Source organism: Hyperoodon ampullatus, assembly GCF_949752795.1.
Source record: "Hyperoodon ampullatus genome assembly, chromosome: 10".
NCBI classification, from domain to species: Eukaryota; Metazoa; Chordata; class Mammalia; order Artiodactyla; family Ziphiidae; genus Hyperoodon; species Hyperoodon ampullatus.
The window spans coordinates 28,409,531-28,428,370 of record NC_136923.1 but is presented as its reverse complement, the minus strand read 5'-3'; the positions used below and the strand labels follow the sequence as shown (position 1 = coordinate 28,428,370).

Genomic DNA, 18,840 nt, shown 5'->3' with positions numbered 1-18,840 from the left:
GTGGTGGTGTTGAGAAACTCTATCTCCCATAAGGAAAAGGAAAGACTGATTTGAACTCCTTTGTAGCCTCTTGACTTCTGTCTGTGTTTTAGAGTTAGGGAGAAAACCATACTTAAGGAGTTTTCCTTGTTTTAAAAAATTACCAATGAAGAAATGCAGCAAACAGAGAGGAACATCTCTGTTTAAAGAGGCCTGAAGAAAACACAGTTGCCTTATTTTCATATTTGGTGTTAATGTTTGCTACTTTTTTGAAGCTAATTTAATAGATTCGTCTGCTTCGAATAATAATACTTGAAAAGACAGACACCCAATGTGTTTTGCTTGGAAATTTTAGTTGTTAATATGTAACAAATTATCCATAAATATGCAAGGGAAAAAACACCTTTGGGATTAGAAGGAGTTGCTTGACATAATTAATAAAGGTAGATTAGTAGTGGTGTCTTAATTGTGATTTTTTTTAAGGTGGATGTTCAGAATTTATTCTGAATTCTCCCTGAAAATTCTAGTGTCAGAATCTGCATCTTAAAGTCATATTTAATTCTTGGCTTTGAACTTGGTAGGACTGCGATGGCAGGTTAGGAAGAAAACACTCAGTAAAGGAACTTGAGCCAAGTTAGCACAAGTATGGGCAGTTATACCTGCCACTTATGCTAAATCTCCTGAAATATTCTAAAACCCTAAGGTTAACAGTGCCATAATGATTAACCTTTTATTTATTTTCTGTCCTGTCATTAGTTCACTAAACTGTCAAGGTGGCTTGAATATTAGTGAATGGTAGTTTCAAGGAGCACTTGGTTTCCAAAAGTGAAGGTTGCTAATTGTAGGTTCCCAATCATAGAAGGACATAGCTGGCCATATCCAAGCAAAAGACGGTTGAGGAACCTGATCCCATTGGGACTCTATCCAGCCATTCAGTGGAGAAAATCGTTTTCCCATTTGGTAGAGGTAATGTTAGGAAATTAATGTTGGTAAATTGATTCCCTGTGTATGTTATCCATGTTTCTGGTTAAAGACCAGGGTTCAAATTCTACTTATTTCCATTGATTTCAGTGTGCTGGGTACTGTGTATGAACTAAAAAAAATTTTTTTTGCAATTTGAGACGAAAGGAAATTGTAGGTTGTTGAGTACCGGTAGTGCATGAACAAGTTACTTCATAAACCATGTTTCTAGAAGTTTGACTGCATTGTTTGACAAGGGAGGAGATGTAACGTAGATTTCCAGTTAAAAATTCCTCTCCAGATCATTTGATGTAATGGAAGTGGTCTGAAACTGAACTGTGGTGTTGGTTGTACAACTCTATAAATTTACTAACAAAAATCATTGAATTCTATACTTGAAATAGTTGAATGTAAGCATATTTGTTATACCTCAATAAAGTTGTTTAAAAACCCTCTCTATTTTAAACTAAGACTACATTGTTGTTTATATTTCTTAGAATATATACTGATCTGTGTATATATAGCAATGCACATAACAGGTGTATCCCTGTCCTTACAGGGTTCACATTTCACTGGAAACGGTGAGTAGACAAGAGACAATAAATAAAATAAGTATGTTAAAATATTGGAAGGTGAGTGCTATGGAGGAAAAAGTAAAATGAGGAGGAAAGCACATTGGGATGAAGGGTGCAATTTGAGTGGCAGAGCAGGGCGTTGAAAAACTGACATGTGAGTACCGGTCTCAAGGAGGTGAGGGGTTACTTGTTACCCTAGATAGGACAACAGGAAAATGCTTGACATGTTCAAGGGATAGCCACGTGGCCCGTGTGGCTTACATAGAGGGATCAATGCGGAGAGAAGTAGGATCTGTGAACAGGGAGGTAATTGGGGGCGGGGGGTGGGGAGCAGATGTGTTGAGCCTTGTAGACTATTTTCCCGGTTTTGGCTTTTCCTCTGAATGTCGAAGGGTGCTGTTGAAGGGTTTTAAGCAAGTGAGTGATGTGATCTGACTTATGTTTTAATAAGATCACTGGCTGCTGTGTTAATATTAGACTGAAGGAGGGGAAGGTGGGTCAGTGAGTCAGGATAGGAGACAGGTACAGCAATCTCTAGGAGAGGTGATGACCAGAGTGGTAGCAGGTGGAAATGGGGAAGACGTAGTCAGATTCGGGATCTGTTGTGAAGGTACAGGCTAGAATTTGCTGCTGAATCTGGGGAATAAGGTAAAGAAGGAATGAGATATGACACCAAGGTTTTCACCCTGAGCATTGAAGGATGCCTGTAACATGGTACAGACCATGCTGTACCAAGTTCAGGATAGAAGAAAGATCTGGAACTTCAGGTTTGTACATGGAATATCTGAGATGGCTTTAAGACAAGGGCTTTGTGATCAGATGTCCCCAAGGGCCTGCAGCTTCTGCCTGAGCATCTCATGAGGGGTTGGAATCAATACCCCTTTCAGAACAGCAGCCTTCCAGGCTTGCAGGGAAGTGTTAGGCGGAGGTTACTGGTGATTCCTTTATCCAACCCCAGACTCAGAAGGAGCACACATGCCCATTGGGGTTCAGGAACTTTTGGACTATTGAGAACTTCAGGCAAGAGAAATGTGGGTATTAAGTTTTATTCAATATTGTCTTTGATAGAGTGTGAAGAGCCAGTGGAGTAGTTTGTGTGATTTCACTTGCTATCTTGCAATTTTCTTTTCTTTGGGATCTCCACCAAAGAGTGGCAACAGCCCTAGTTAGACCTATTGCAAAGGAAATACAGAATGAAATATTAAGTACGATAACTTAAGTGATGCTTAGAACCATAGTGATTTAGAGGTTTGGTCGTGTGACCCAGTAAACATGGTTAAGAATCTGCTGCTTAAAGAAACGTCTGTCCTTTTTGAAAGTTTTTTCCCCTTATTTTTCTGATTTAGGTGTTTTTGGAGGGAGTTGGGGAGAAAATTTAATGCTAATAAATGAAAACAACCTCTTTTGCCTAGACACTTGAAAGGTCTAAATTCCCCCTAAAAGTGGTCCCACAGTTGAGTACAAAGGCTGCAAAAAGAATGAAAGCTGATTACAGCACATTTCCTCCTCTTTGTCCAGCATCTTCTGAAAATGATTATTTTATATTAAGGCTTTGTCTGCATTAGCAGTTTTATCTGCAAGGAAGGGACTTCTAATCTGCTAATTAGAGAGCTTGTTTTTCACAACCAGGTTCCTACTGTTTGGGAAATCACTAAACACTGTTTCTGGGATGTAAGCTCCTGAACTGAAAAATTCCTGGTAAGTCCATCAATATGGTGGCCAGGACTTGACTTAAGCTTGCATCATTAATGGTTGGAGTTCTAGAATCCAGAAGGAAAAAACTCATGTTCTGTCTCCTGCTTCTGTCTCCTGTCACAAGCTGTGGATCCTAACTTCAGTTTCTTATTAATCCTATTTCTTATGCATCTTGCCAAGTACAACTCTTTATTGTATTGTCTGAAAAGAATAATTCGTTTCTCCTCCATTTTTTCATTAAGCATTCCATCCATATAGAAGTCCCCAAAGTAACTGTCAAATGGTGCTCTGTCTTCTTAATAATGTAGCTCAAATGTAGTCAGGAATATTTTTTTTTCTCATGGTATTATTTTTTTTCTCATGGTGATATTTTTTTTTTCTCCTGGTATTTTTTTCTCCTGGTATTAGTGTAGTCAGGAATATTTTTTTTTTCTCATGGTATTAGTGGTACTTAATCGCCTAGTTGAATTATAGGACCAACACTACACAGCCACACCTTAAGCCAAAGGTTTTTCATTTCATGAACATATTTACTGCAGTTACCTGCTCAGATGCCTTTAAAAGTGTTTTTTAGGGGCTTCCCTGGTGGCGCAGTGGTTGAGAGTCCGCCTGCCGATGCAGGGGACACGCGTTCGTGCCCCGGTCCGGGAAGATCCCACATGCCGCGGAACGGCTGGGCCCGTGAGCCATGGCCGCTAAGCCTGCGCGTCCGAAGCCTGTGCTCCGCAACGGGAGAAGCCACAGCAGTGAGGGGCCCGCGTACCATAAAAAAAAAAAAAAAAAGTGTTCTTTAAAGTGAGTTGATAATGTTTTAAAAATCTTTTATTACCTCAAATAGGGTAGACCCTCTTTAGTATACAAAGGTGTGTGATTTTTATTTAGATATTCATGTAATTTTTCCATCAGTTTTTCCTCCATCATAATCATGCAGTGTTCATGGCATTAGTCTTCTCAAGTTTAGTAGGGTAAGTCTGGAATGTTCTGTCTTTCTGTGAATGGCTGTATTTAGACAACAGCAGTTGCTTACTCACTTCATTTTCCTATCAGCCTGCTTAGCTTTGGGCCCCACCCACAAACACATGGTTTTATTGAAAATGTTAGTACTTTGATATTAACATTCTCTTTGCTGATTATGAAGAGCCATGGTCAAAGCTACCAGAATGCTATTCTCCCCAACCTAGGGCCTTGGTTGAGAGACTCAGTCCTCTGTGGAGCAGATTTTTGGAACTAGACACACAATCTAAGTTGAAATTGACCTCCAGATTTGGCTAACATCAGAACTGCCCAGAAGTTTCCACCCATTTAAATATTACTATAGCAGGATATTTAAAGAGGGGACTCTGGAGCTGTCTGAGTTTGAATCCTGGCTCCACTACTTGCTTAATGGATGGATCTAAATACCAAATAAATTAACCTTTCTAGGTGTAGTATCTTCATCCATAAAATGGGGATAGTATTGTCAGGAGCAAATAAAATAATCCATGGACGTTGATCCCTTCTCAGTGGCCGGTAAATGTTAATATGTAAAGAATCCGTGTGAAGTGGAAGTTAAAAGCTGCTTACTAGGGGAGTGGTCTTGAGCAGATTACCCTCTGACCTGCCTCATAATGTATAATGAGGATAAAAGGGATAATAGTGAAGTTTATTACTTACGGTTGATTTCAGAATTAGGTGAGATGATTCTTGTAAGGCACAATGTCTTTAGCAACAGTATCAGCTCTTAGTACTGTTAGTGGCTGTTTTCATTGTTCTCCAAACAGTTTCCTCGATCCCACTTTTGAAGGTGCTGATATGGGCGCTCAGGAATATGGGTTTTATTTTTAATGAAGTTTTCTAGTCATCGAGTCCAGCACTGGTCTTTGGTCCAGCATTTAGGAACCACTGTTTCCATCATTCATGGCCATCGGTGGGCTGCCACATCCTGCCACTTAAATCCTGAAATGAAAGTGTAAATGAAATCCCTGGTATTTTTCATTATGATTTTGTTTTTCACAGTGACCACTTTCTTTGCTGTCAGTATAAATAGATCCCATCTGTAACTCTTACAATTGCATTTGTTTCTTTCCCATCAGTCATCAGTTTAGTCCCTAAAAATATAATAGTGATTCCTAAAGTTTATGAAGATGTCCATCAGACTTATTTTGATCACAAATCTTGGACAGAATGAAAAACAAGAAGGCTGGCCATTTTTTCGTTTCTCTGATTTGCTCTTTTTTATATTCCCCTTGTGTGCCCCCCTTTTTTTTTTTTTTTTTTCGGTACACGGGCCTCTCACTGTTGTGGCCTCTCACGTTGCGGAGCACAGGCTCCGGACGCGCAGGCTCAGCGGCCATGGCTCACGGGCCCAGCCGCTCCGCGGCATGTGGGATCTTCCCGGACCGGGGCACGAACCCGTGTTCCCTGCATCGGCAGGCGGACTCTCAACCACTGCGCCACCAGGGAAGCCCCTGTGCCCCATTTATATTATGCAACCCATAGTTATCCCCAGTGCCTGCTCTTCCCACTGTGGGTAACAAGGGCTAGGAAATTAGAGTATGTCCTGCCCTGAAAGTACTATGTTCTGATATTCTGCAGGGAAGTTCCTTGTTGGCTCCTTTTTTAAAGCTCTGCAGTGTGTCTAAAACATTGCAGGATTTTCAAGCACAACCAACACAGATACCTGGACTTCAGAGAGAAGCCTTGACAGGCCATCTCTTGATATTCTCAGAGTTAAGATGGAGAAGTGAGTATTTGTGGTAGATTGAAAAACTCTTCCCAGGGAATTCTGGATAATGTACCAGTGTAATGATGGAGAGTTCTATCTTGGGCCCTGGCCTTTTGAACATTTTTATCCTCAACTTGACAAAGGAGATGGATTTATTAAAGTTGCGAATGGCATGTTGCCGGGAGGCCTAGGTCTGAAATTAGATGACAAAATCAGGATCTCCCCAGCTCCTGAGAGGCAGGAATGATGGGTGGAAATGAAATAGGATGTAGTAGAGAAGCAACAGGCAGTGCAGCCAAATGGAAGAGTTGTACAGACTTTGCTTCAAATCACAGTGTCAGTGCTTGCATTCCAAGTAAGTGAGTCTCAGTTTTCCCCTTGTAATAATGGGTATATTGGTAGGTTATACGGTTTTCTTATGGGATATGACATAAAATCACAGTGAGGAACATAATGACTTCTCAGTAGTAATGGGTTTTTTTTTATAGTTGTCTCATTTTTAGGTTAAAATAGAATTTCTGCTTTAATGTGGATCTGACTTTAATGTGGATCTGACTTAACAGTCACATGAAAAAGATGGGAGGATCTGTCTTGCCTACAGAATTCCATAATGCTTTTCTTCTCAACCTTATTTTCTCTTATCACCCGCTCCCTAAGGAGCCTTTTTAGATATTTTCCCCCTGATCACCCCCCAACCCTTGAAATTTTAATATCATAGATAGACTGTCCTATCTGATTACGTACTCTATGTATATCTGTGCTTTAAAGATGAATATAGTAACGTATTTTGCCCCAAAGAACAAACTTTCACCCTGCTGGGGCAGTGACCCCTGTTAGAGTGATGCCATAATGTATTAAGAGCTCAGGACTTCCAGAGTCCTTCAGGAATGTTCGTAGGTCAAGATCTCAGAGGTATGTGCCCAAAATTAAAAAAAAAAAAAATTGTTGTTAATTACAGAAGCACATGTATTTGCAAAATAGATAGCTTTCTAGATCATATTAGCATCTTTTTTTTTTCATGTTTAAGTAATTTATTTGATGTTCGCTGCTTGTGTGTTCATTTCAACCCTCCGCAGGTGTTAACATACTGGCATCTTTTGACTCCCGCCCCAGAGGTAACCACCATTTACAGTTTAGCAAGCTTCTTCATAATCTTTGTTTATTTTTTGTCACTGGTTTTAATTTAATTTTTTTCTTTACAAGATATGACTTAATTCCATAGTATTTGCTCTGCAGCTAGCTTTTTCCCATTGAATGCTATCAGATACTCCTTCCTCCATTTTAAGTTTCTATGGATCTTTTAAATTTAACTTTTAAATAGGTAATGTATAAATATAGTTCAGAGTTCAAAGGGCATAAGGGAATAAGTAGTGAAAAATCTCTTTTTCTTATTTCCTTTTCATTTACTAGTGTTGTGCTTTCTTAATATGCTTCCAGAGGTATTTTATGTACATACAGTAAATATATGTATATCATCATTTATTTTCTCATTTTTGTAAACACAAATGGTAGCATATTATAATGTATGTTAGGTTTTTCACTAAAAAATATAACTTGGAAGTTTTACCATTTCAGCTTTAAGAGGTTTCTTTTTCTTTCTTTCTTTTCCCCCAAGTTCCACACTATTCCAATGCATTGATTTGTCATAGTTTAGTTAACTAGCCCTTTGGTGATGGATATTTATCTCGTTTCTAATTTTGGTTACAACTGCTGATGCTGCCATGACTAACCTTAACCTTGCATGAATGCAAGTATATCTGTAGAGTTAACATCAGGCTCAAAGGAGTGCACATTTGTAATTTTAATATTACTACCAAATTTTCTTCCATAAAGACTGTTTCAGTTTCTCAGTAGTGTAAATGAAGGTGCTTATTTGAATACATTTTTGTTAACAGTGTATCATCAAACATCTTGGTGTTTACAAATTTTGTAGGTGAAAAATGCATCTGTATAATTTTAATTTGTGTTTCTCCTTGTTAGTGTGGCACAGCAACTTTTCCTGTGTCAAGGGGCCATTTGTGTTTTGGTTTTTTTTGAACTGTTGGTTTATATCTGTTGACCATTTTTATGTGGGGTTTTGGGTTTATCGATTTCTAGAATCTCTTGGTATACTAAAGAACTTTCCTTTCTGTGGTATGAATTGCAGATGTTTTTGCAGATCATTTGTCTTTTGATGTTTATTATGGTGTGTTCTGCAATCAGAAAATTAAATATTTAATGTATTTGATTTTATCAGTCTTTCTGATGTTGAGGTTTTACATGATATGAAAAAATGCTTTCCCTACTTCAGATTTCCCCACAACTACTTCTTGTGCTTTTACTTATTTATTTTAAATATTTAAATATAGGAACTATTGGGAATTTATCCAAGAGTAGGATTATCTACTTTTGAACCATTAGATGTGGAAGTAGTTAGCAAGTCCTTACTGTTGGATATTTACATTATTGCCAGTTCTTTCATACTGTAAACAAAAGGCCAGATGTAAATATTTTAGGGTTTTTTTTGTCTCTTTTACAACTGTTTAACTCTGGAGTTACAGAACGGAAACAATCATAGGTAATACATTCTTGAATGCGTGTGTCTGTGTTTCAATAAAACTTCATTTACAAAAACACATGGTGGGCTGTGGGCAACCCACACGCTATAGTTGGCAAACGCTTGTTTTATAGCATGGGTTAGTCCCATAGGTCTGGAATTGACTCAGTGGTCTGTCACTTACTATGTGAAGGCAAGTTTCCTTAGCTTCTGAGCCTCAATTTCTTTATCTGAGAAATGGAGAAACTAGTATATACTTGACATGAGTTGTTGAAAGGATCAAAGAAGATAAAATATAAGAAGCTTTCATCACAATGCCTGGCGCATTGTTGAATACCCTTCAAATGGATGATGCCTTCCTAATTGATGTCACTTTATGGCTATATACTATTAAATGTCACTTAGTCATTTATCGTAGGGCTGGGACTAGGGTGTCAAAAAACTCAGCAATCAAGAGGAATTATATTTTAGTGCAATATTTGTGATTGCTGGTTTTTCCTTTTGCCTCAGACTCCAGGATGACTTTGCACAGGACTGTTAACTGAATATCATTAAAGTTTTTATATTTTGCTCATCATAGGTTTTTGTGTTTACTTTAAACCTTAAAATACTTCATTGAGATATTATTTATTTTGATGCCTGAGTTTTTGGTGAGTGCCTCACCTTAAGCCTAGCCCTTATGAGCAGATATTTATTTATTGAGTACCTTCTGTGTACCACGTGAACCAAATAGGCAAGTATCTGACATCATGGAGTTTATTTTCTCATGGACCATATACTAGAAAGAGAAATGCACGAGGTCAAGGAAATAGAACATGGATGAGGGGACTATTTTAAATAGATAGGTTAGCAGAGACTCCTCTGATTTGATGAAATGAAGGGAGTTAGTGTTCTTTTTATCACTGTCGCTTCTGCTAATTTCTCCAATTTTCTTTATAGATCCCCTTTATTGGAAGTTCTGCACGCTGTAAATTTATTGAAATAGAAAAAAGTATAAGTTAAAGCAAACTATTCACAGTGTGTCAGAAAGACAGAATCCATCATGCTGTTTTGGCTTTACCTCATAAATGTGGCGCTTTATGTCTAGACATTTCCCCAGATAGCATTTAATAGTTAATACATTTTGGGGCATGCATTCCTCCTTTTATAGTTGTCGCAGGAAGGGTGTTAATCATCCTGTCTGTACCCTCTGAAGTGCTTCCCAGCCCCACACACCCGCTCCACCCCAGGCCCCTCAGCTGTTGAGTGAGCGCCTCACAAAACGGTTTTAAATTTCTTGTTCTTTTCCTCTCAGCCCTGAGGTCAGGGGGTTGGTCTGTACCCTCTTATTCCTTGCAAACACCAAACTCCTGAATTCTGTCTGGGAATTTTTCCCTTTTTTCTACTTGTGATTGAGATTTCTCCTGAGCTGACGCAGGTTATATTCCACAACCCTTTGTGGGGTGTGGTACTGACAATAGCAATGGTGCGAAAAAGGCCTTCTACTCAAAGACAGGAAGTCCCAGCATTGTCTGAACCAGACTGAACTAGACCCTGTCTGTTTTGTTTCCCTCCTGGAGATGCAACTCTGACCTTTGGGAATGTTGCATCGTCACCTCGGCAAGTCTTCCGTGTGAGTAACTTGTGTTGTGGCTTGCTTCTGAGGCAGAAGACTTCAGCGAGAGGCCACTGTTCCCATTAAGACTTTCAGGGGTTCCTGTCCTGTGACCTCTGCGTTACCAAGGGTGTGAATTTACAGCCAGGGATCTCAGGGCCCGTTCCCTCTCCTCTTGTCTAGATGAGATCTTTAAACCCTTACCCAAGTCTATCCTCTCCTCTAGGGAAAGAGGAAAGAAAGGAAGGGGAATCAGTAGATGTTATCCTTATATATTCCATCAGTATGCGTTCCTGATTTTTATCTCTGTAATTTGACATTTTCGTCTTAGTGATGCATGTAGAAAGCATTGAATGATTTAACTGTTGGTATTTTCAAACTAACATTCTGATGATCACCTATATTTTTTGGTCACAAATAGCAGAAAGCCTACTCAAGCTGTTTTGAATACAAAGACACTTAAAATTTGGAAGTCTAGAGATAACATTTGAATTTCAGCATTTGTTTGGTCAGGTCCAACCCCCCCACCCCGATCCCCACACACACCTTTTTCCTTGTCAGCTTTGGTCTCCAGCTGATTCCCTCTTGTTTCCAAGTCAGTCCTTTCCCTGCCTCCTCTTCATTCCCATTCAGGGGAGAGGGTAGGTTCTTCCTTCAGCCTCTGAACAAAAGTCTGGAGCCTGCTTTTGAGTAGTGTCAACCTAAACCATTCCCGTTGACCAGAGAAATCCCCCGTGCTCATTGGCTTAGTCCTGGATTAACACCCCTTCCTGAGTCAATCTCTTGTGAAGGAGGATGGGATTAAACAGCCAGATAACGAATCAGGGGCTATTTCTGGAACCAGGAGCAGGGTCACACCATCCAGAATTTAGGGTTCGGTTGGGGTTCCCAGAAGAAAGTATAGATAGTCATGTTTATTGAGCACTATTAGTATGTGCCGAGTGCTGGTGGATGTGCTCTGTATATAATAATTTCTTTAATCCTCACCGCGTCCTTTTGGTTACTCTCACGAATGTATCTAATGAGGGTGAATGTTAGCTAGAATATCAACAAAATTTAACATGCCTGTTTGATTCTTCCAGGTGTTACAGGAAGTATTCTTATAGTATTTAGAACTCTTTGGAATTTTAAAAATGATCTGATATAATCTGACAATTTGTGTGTAAGGAAATTGAATCATTATAAGACTTGACCACTACCACATTCAGCTCCACTTTTTAGAGTTGAAACTGGAATGAAAAGAGCAAATTCGTGACATGGCCGTCACCATGGCCCCTCTGGCACTCTTGACAGACATTGGTAATTGGTCTTTTCTTTATTCATAAGTAATCATACAATCATATGGAGCTAATGTGTGAGTTAAAGCTTATTTGCCACCCTTGAACTAGAACTTGAGTGGCTAGTCTCCTTACCGAGTGCTGTTTCCACTATGCCATGTGACCTTTTTAGTCCCTGGATGATTGTTAATATTGTTTTATGGGGACAGTCAGAATTCTGAAAGAAAAAATCTTGTCATATGATGAGTGTTGATTGCTTGAAGACGTACTTGACTTGAAGGTTGAAGACTTCAGGTCCAGAACCAACTTACCTACAGTTTATAAACACTTGAGATGTTTGGCATTGGACGGTAAAAATTGTGACTTTTTTGTTGATTGCTCAGATGGCTTTTTAAAGCAATTTTATGTGGTATTTACAAGAAACAAAAATAAAGTTGGCCCAACTTTAAACAATATTAGTTAGATTTTAAGTAAATTTATGTTTTCTTAACTGGCTTAAAAATTTGAAAATTCCTGTTAATAACACTAAACAAACTCATACTTATACATGAATAAAATGAAAACAGTGGAGATCAGCAATATGAATGCTTTTTAAAAAGCACTTTTTCCGTTTTTCATATATACAACAATAAATGCACAAAAGGTAATTAGCTACCAGGAGTAGAAAATGCAAAAGAATTGTAAGTTAAGTCCCATAACACTTTTTAATTAAAAAATGGAATAGTTTAAGATGTGTTTTAGATTTGGGAGAAAGAGCATTAATTATAATGTTAGGTTAAAAAATGAATACACTTATTTTTGGATTTTTGCTGTTTGTTAAAAGTAGACACCAAGATGCAGGGTAATCACGCTGGATCCAGGTAATGTTTTTAATATAAATTCCTTGAGGGAGGCATTAATAAGCATATTTGACTAGAAGCAGCATGTAACATGTATATCAGTTTTGTTTTTAATTAGATTTAGACAGAATTCATTATTTTTAATGGCTTTTCATTAGTGAATAGAAACCATTATGTGGATATATTATGGTAAAATAAATTCAAGGTGTATGCTTGTTTTCTCCAAAGAATCTCTTATGTATTTAAAGAAACCATTGTTTGGAATACAAATCATAGACATTTGAAATTCCTTGCTTTTAGACAAAAGTATGATTTATATACTCTAAAGATGACACTTTTTTTTTTTTTGGCTGTATTGGGTCTTTGTTGCTGTGTGTGGGCTTTCTCTAGTTGTGGCGAAGGGGGGCTACTCTTCGTTGCAGTACGCGGGCTTCTCATTGCAGTGGCTTGTCTTGTTGCGGAGCACAGGCTCTTGGCGTGTGGGCTTCAGTAGTTGTGGCGCGTGGGCTTCAGTAATTGTGGCATGTGGGCTCAGTAGTTGCGGTTTGCAGGCTCTAGAGCGCAGGCTCAGAAGTTGTGGCGCAGGGGCTTATTTGCTCCGCAGCATGTGGGATCTTCCTGGGCCAGGGCTCGAACCCGTGTCACCTGCATTGGCAGGCAGATTCTTAACCACTGCAACACCAGGGAAGCCCTGTAAAGAGAGCACTTTTATCTCTTTTTCTCAGGTCAGGTATTAATAGTGAACTACACTGAAGTGAGATGATTTATTTAAACTATAGAAAAGTCTTGTTGCTAACCAATTATATTTGCTCATCTTAGGTTTTCAAGTAATATTGCTGGAGGTGGGGGGCAAGAGATTGAGATGTGTCTCTCAGATTTTTATTTGATTTTCCTTTGAACATAATAACTTAGTTTTGGTTGAGAATTTATGCATGGCAACCAAGTTCTTTGGGTTAAATTGGCCTTAAAGAAACACTGAACATCAAGCGGGATCTCAGACGTGGGCCCAGATTTACAGTATTTGTCATTATTTTCACGTGGGAAATTGTCTACCTTAAACAGGCCAGTTGGAATTAATCTCCAGTTGTGTGATTTATTCACCCTACTGTAGAAATATGTCTTCCTGGTGCTAATGTACTGAATTGTAGCATCTCAAAATGAGAAAAATACAGTGACTTGTTAATGGTACACCAAGGAGGTGGAAGTGTGTTCTTTTAACGCACAAATGAACCATAATTTAAGCTAATAATGTTGTTCTTTAACGATAAGTTTGTAAGGTGAATTTCTCCAACTTTAAAAGGTTCTTATGTAACCTTAAATAATGAAATATCATTCACGAGCTTGCTATGCTTTCTTTAGGCCACCTCTCTTTTCCTTTGGCATTGCTCTATACAGATTTCTTTCTTATCAAGAAGATATGAGAACAACCCCAGCATTATCTGTAAATCAGTGTCCATCTCCTTCGTCTGTTAGGCCATAGACCTACCCTCAAGTATATAATAGTAAAGCCAGTAAAATCCAGATATTAAAATGTAACCCACTTGGGACTTCCCTGGTGGCACAGTGGTTAAGATTCCACGCTCCCAATGCAGGGGGCCTGGGTTCAATACCTGGTCAGGGAACTAGATCCCACATGCTGCAACTAAGGAGCCTGCCTGCTGCAACTAAGACCTAGCGCAACCAAATAAATAAATAAATAAATATTTTAAAAATATATAACCCACTTAACAAAACTTAGATTTTATTTGGCATCTGTGAGTTTCATAAATATGTCTTCCTCTTTCTTCCAACCTTTATTCAGAGCTCATGGGTTTTCTCACTAATTTCCATGTTTGGTTCCATCATTCAGTCTCAAATACCACATTGCATTTTCTGTCTTGGCTCCTAAATCTTCTTTGGTCTGAGACAGTGTTTTTTATAGTGTTTCCTTGTTTGTCATGACCTCAACATTTTTGGGGAATATTGGCCAAGTATCTTACAGAATGTTCCTCAGTTTGGGTTTGTCTGATGTTTTCCTGGTGATTGGGATTATGGATTTTTAGAAAGAATCCCACAGTAGTAATGCACCCTTCTTATCACATCCTATCAGGATGTGCATGATAATCCATGATATCGAAGGTGAGGTTGACCTTCATGACTTGGCTATATATAGGTCAGGCTTCTCCACTGGGAAGTTGCCTTTTTTCTCTTTATTTTTGCTTCATTCTTGGGAAGCTAGTCCCTACATGCGGCAGGTGCTAGGATTAAACTTCACCTCCTGAAGGGCTCACCTGTACTTTTGATTCTTGTCCTCTGCCCACATGGGAAACACTTGGACCTAGTACATTTCTCTGCACTTCAGGCAATGACTCCCTTCAAGTGTCACCTTCTCTGGAAGTTGTGTCCTCAGGGAGGTGAGGGCCCCTCCTCTCTCTTTTGGTACCGCAGAATGCCTGCTTCCACCTACCTTAGTCATTGGTTGGACTGCAGGGTTGTTTCCTCCATTATATAGTCAGATTCTGGAGGGGTTGCTGCACATTTTGTAACATAATAGCAACGACAATAATCACAGCAGCCATCACTTACTGAGTTTCTATTGTTTGATACTGTTCTAGGTGCTTTATGTGGATTATCTCATCTAATCCTCATAACCACCCTTGGACAATGACACCACTGATTTTCCGCATTGAACAGATGAGAAGACAGAGCCATAGGCAGCTTCAGTTGCCCAGGGGAACTGTGGCAGCTCTGCCCCCTGGCCACCATTTCTTAGCACTGAGGCGCTGGTACTGAGCAGGTGTTGAGTCATTGAAATGACTATGGTGATGAATTTATGCACAAGACTAATTTTCCTTCTTGATTGACCTTCTTTGATTAGAGAGCTCTGTTAAAGCATAGGAAAAATAAGAGTCTTAAAAATAATCGTGTTTCCCAAAAGGCTTTTGAAAGCAAAGTTCTATCATACTCCTTTCTCTTAAAAACCATAATTGCCTTTGGTGGGCTTGTTAAATTTGCACACAGATTCTGTCATGCACGTGGATCGAGTCTATCTTTGCAGTTTATATTACTTTATCACTGTTCAGATTAATGTCACACAATAATGATGAAGGAAAGGAGTATTTACTTCTGAAGTTGACATTCTGAGTCTTGAGACCAGGAAATGAGGAAGACTTAGGAAGAAGTCAGCAGATAGAAGTGTAAAATTAAAACCAAAGTAATGCACAGAAGACATGCTGTAGTGTCATTAGAAGACAGAACTATGGAAGACTCTTTAATCTCATCTTCCAATTCATGTATTTGTGCCAAAAATATGTATACTAGGAACTCACTGTCTGTAGGGTTCTGTGCTAGACATGGGAATAAACTTGAACAAGACGGGGAAGGAGCCTGTTCTCATAGAGTAATGAGCTGGTGGGGAAGCCAGACACTAAGGAGTAAACAATAAATTACATTTGTGCTAAAATGTCCATGGGAAAACAAGAACCCATTGCCGGGATAGTACAGAACCCAGTGCATCTCTCACGGAAGCCTCCCTGACAAGGGGATATTTTACACTGAGGTCAAGGAATTCCTTGACCTTGAAATTCCTTCAACCAGGAATTTCAGATGCATTCAACGAATGCATTAAAAAGAAAATATTTTTCATTCTAGATTGAAAGAGAATCAGTGCTAGTTCCCTTGGTACTAATATGTTGGCAGTATGTCTCCATCAAGATCTCATTCCTGGGGATTTCCCTGGTGGTCCAGTGGTTAAGAATCCACCTTCCAATGCAGGGAATGCAGGTTCGATCCCTGGTCAGGGAACTAAGATCCCACATGCCTTGGGACAACTAAGCCCGTGCGCCACAACTAATGAGCCCGTGTGCCACAACGAAAGATCCTGCACGACTCAATGAAGATCCCACGTGCAACAACTAAGACCCGATGCAGCCAAAAATAAAGAAAATAAATAAATAATAAAATAAATTAAAAAAAAAAAAGATCTAATTCCTTCCAGACTGTCAACAGGTGAACGAGAAGTTACTCTTGGCAGACAAACTGCCCTGTGGTTTCTACCCCTGAGCCCCATGCCTCCCTTTTTGAGAAGGTAGCTTTGCGTAGTAGGTTGCCATGTCAGAGTTACTGAGCAGGTCAAAATGGGTCCAGATGCCAAAATGCAAGTATTCTAAGAAAGAGTTGCTAAGAGGGCACTAAAATGCACATGACTTTCTCTTCTTATTTTAGATGGATAATGTCAGACCTGAGAGAGGAAGGCTTCTTGCTGATTGTTTTCCCTCCTTCAAAACTAGGTTTCAGTTAACCACAGTGTTTTTTAGTGTCATGTTTTTAACTTAAAGGCATTTATTCAAAGTTCTGAAAAACAAAGCTTTCAATGCTATGAGACTTGTGCAACTGAAAATGATTAATGGTATAATTCTCAGTCCTTTATAAAGTGTCTTAACACTGAAGAGATTTATACAGTGTGGAATGGCAGTGGTGCTTCAGTGTGAGAATAGGTAATCAATACCTGCAAGCTTAGAAAAAGTGTTCTATTTCCACCACTAATGACTTAGAGGTTTTTGCAAGGCAAGGGTGTCTGGAGCATGAAGCACTCCAAAGAAGAATTAATTTAAAATCTAAAGTGGAAGATCAGTTTCAATTAAAATTGCACTTGAACGTATATTGGGTAGAGGTGTGAAAGCAAGCATGTAGTCGGCTTAAATCTTCAGATTGTTACCAGTGAATAAATGAATCTCACTGGTATGAACCCTGATTATATTTTTATAGAGGGCTAAATTATATTTCACCCATATCTGGCAGGTTATGAGAAATAATATGTATGGCAAGTACTTATCAGAGCTTAAAGAGTATTTTTTTTTAATCAGTAGGATAACTACCAGGTGTCTATGTGTTTTTACAAATGATGGCTTGCATTCTTATTTCTTTGGAGTCATATGTGTTTGGATTGATTTTTACCATGCATTTTTTTCCATTGAGTGCAATTTTGTTGTAGTACTGAGTTTCTGAAAAGCATTACACACACACACACACACACACACATACACACACAACATTAAAACATTAGTTTCCATAATTCAAACATACAGGCCCAATTGTAGCTAGCCAGAATTTACATTATGGTCAGCTATCAAATATGTCAACAAGCACTTTATTCTATTTTTCAATGGATCCTTTTGGCATCTGTAAGAAAATTTAGAGCAGACAGGATAATTGGAGCCTTCTGTCCCCTTTCCCCTCCTTTTTTTCTTCAAATATATTGATGCAAGATGAAAATAAAGTTTGGCTCAAACATATGCAAATGCACACTCTGTTCCTTTATGACTCATCTCATGCAGTCTTAGGGAATTTGACCAAGAGGTGAAATGACATGAGGGAAAAGCCCTTGACAATTCCTAATTTAGTTGGAGTCCTACAGTAAAGGAAATGGCGATGTTAACTTTTTCTAGAAAGTGTTATGGCACTTATAAGTGATTTTGATAAGTGCCCAGAGGTTTTGCTAAATCTTTGCCAATCGGCGAACATGTTCTTTCTGATAGTCTCTTTTATCTTACTGCATGGGATAAGGATTAGGGAAAATGACCCAGGCACAGAGTGAGGCTGAGCTGTTTGCCAGATAGCAAGCATATGAATCATTTTTAGGGGAGCTTCATCAGTTGCTCTTACAGCATTGAAGTTTCCATTACTGTGACTGAAAAGATTTTCTGTTGTTGCTGCTTTTTTCATGGTACCACTGTTGATATCAGCTGTGAGCTGTGTCAGACTTAGGGGGATGGGGAAATCCATAGCCAGGGAGTGTGTGGTGGAGGGTTGGGCACAGGTGTGGACTTAGTAGGAGGGAGACCTATGTTAAGGTGTCTCCTTGTGTCTTCCATCATACAGGGCTAGGTGTAGAGTGAGGCAGAAAAATATGGGTTCATGGATGGGTTGGTCTCCTAAAGTCACTTTGGCCATTCATCCTCTTTTATTTGATATGTGAAGGAATTTAATGCTAAAAAAACATAGGAATACTAGTATATGTATATGTTTGTTTATACACACACTAAACTTTATTGATTGGGAAGGCTAAATTTTATCTTCTAAAAATTATACAGTTTACACACACTACTGTATATAAAGTAGATAATCAACAAAGACCTACTGTATAGCACAGGGAACTCTCCTCAACATTCTATAATAGCCCATATGGGAAAACAGTCTGAAAAAGATAGTTATATGTATATGTATAACTGAATCACCTTGCTGTACACCTGAAACTAATGCAACATGGTAAATCAACTGTACTCCAATATAAAATTAAAAAATTTTTAAATTATACCGTTTAGACTTATTCTATATCTGCTCTCAAAAAAGAGATTTATCTTAATCTTTCTAGCAAAAGATGTTTTTTCCAGCTGACTACTTGCACTTTGTCATGTCAAGAAGGTTAAAGATAGGGCGCAGAAAAATTTCAGAGCTTGTTATCAACTGAGTAGACATCACCCCCAGATATATAATTTCTGAATAGGGCAGAGATGCAGTTGTTGTGATGTGTTTTCTCTATCTATGCCTGATTGGTGTCCATTAGGGTTATGTGTTATAGCTACATTCTCTTCCTCTTTTCCTGTAGCATATGTTCCCCCAAAAGTCTTTATTTATATGAATGCTGATTCTAGTCTGAAGGTAACTTCATACCCCCATTTCCTATGAGAGTGAGGGATTGAG

At 38.8% G+C, this 18,840-nt stretch overlaps 1 protein-coding gene across 2 annotated transcripts in view; it reads left to right on the top strand.

The window, feature by feature from the left end:
- The window catches only part of PTPRG (protein tyrosine phosphatase receptor type G), a gene marked incomplete at both ends in the record, with an annotated part of 742,222 nt that overhangs the window by 406,268 nt on the left and 317,114 nt on the right, over nt 1-18,840 (top strand). The window lies entirely within an intron of this gene.